This window comes from Rhipicephalus microplus, chromosome 3 (assembly GCF_043290135.1).
Source record: "Rhipicephalus microplus isolate Deutch F79 chromosome 3, USDA_Rmic, whole genome shotgun sequence".
NCBI classification, from domain to species: domain Eukaryota; kingdom Metazoa; phylum Arthropoda; class Arachnida; order Ixodida; family Ixodidae; genus Rhipicephalus; species Rhipicephalus microplus.
Window position 1 is genome coordinate 199,561,285 of NC_134702.1, and position 760 is coordinate 199,562,044.

Here is a 760-nt window from a genome sequence, read left to right on the forward strand (position 1 = left end):
TTTTCACAAACTTAAATTTTGGCTGCCTTCAGGTGCTAAACTTCGACGTATCCGTGAATGCCCCCTTTAGGTTCGGGGTTTTAGGCTAGGCGTTTTAGATGCAGTGAAAGGCTCGGTGTTTGAGGTGCAGTAAATGTCACACACTTACACACACAAACAGGTGACGACATGTCAGGCAATCGAAAACTTTAAGTGATCCAGAGAAACACACGTATTAGGGTACGTCTTGGAGAATTAGAACGGAAGAAAAAAAGATTGGAGGTGCCGGGGTTCGAACCCGGGACCTCTCACATGCGAAGCGAGCGCTTTACCACTGAGCTACACCCCCAATATACTCTTGTGCATTCAGTGATACACTGCCAAGAATGACAGCATATCCACGTCTGGGAATGAACGATGATTATGATGATTTTTGGCCTCTATTCATTGTGGGGGATCGGCCTAAAGTGAGGTGGATCATTCAGTCTGGATATGTTAATAATAATAATAAAATTAATAATAATAATAATAATAATAATAATAATAATAATAATAATAATAATAATAATAATAATAATAATAATAATAATAATAATAATAATAATAATAATAATAATAATAATAATAATAATAATAATAATAATAATAATAATAATAATAATAATAATAATAATAATATTATTATTATTATTATTATTTAATCCCTTATAGAGGCTACCAATGCAATTTTTTTTAAGTGTTGATCATGATAGCACTCAGCACTGCACTTACTTCAATGCTG

General features: G+C 32.8%; 1 non-coding gene across 1 annotated transcript; it reads right to left on the reverse strand.

Moving 5' to 3' along the window:
- Positions 1-256: 256 nt before the first annotated feature.
- On the reverse strand, positions 257-328 carry TRNAA-CGC (transfer RNA alanine (anticodon CGC)). The gene has a single exon. It is a non-coding gene; the product is annotated as a tRNA-Ala (tRNA).
- Positions 329-760: the final 432 nt, after the last annotated feature.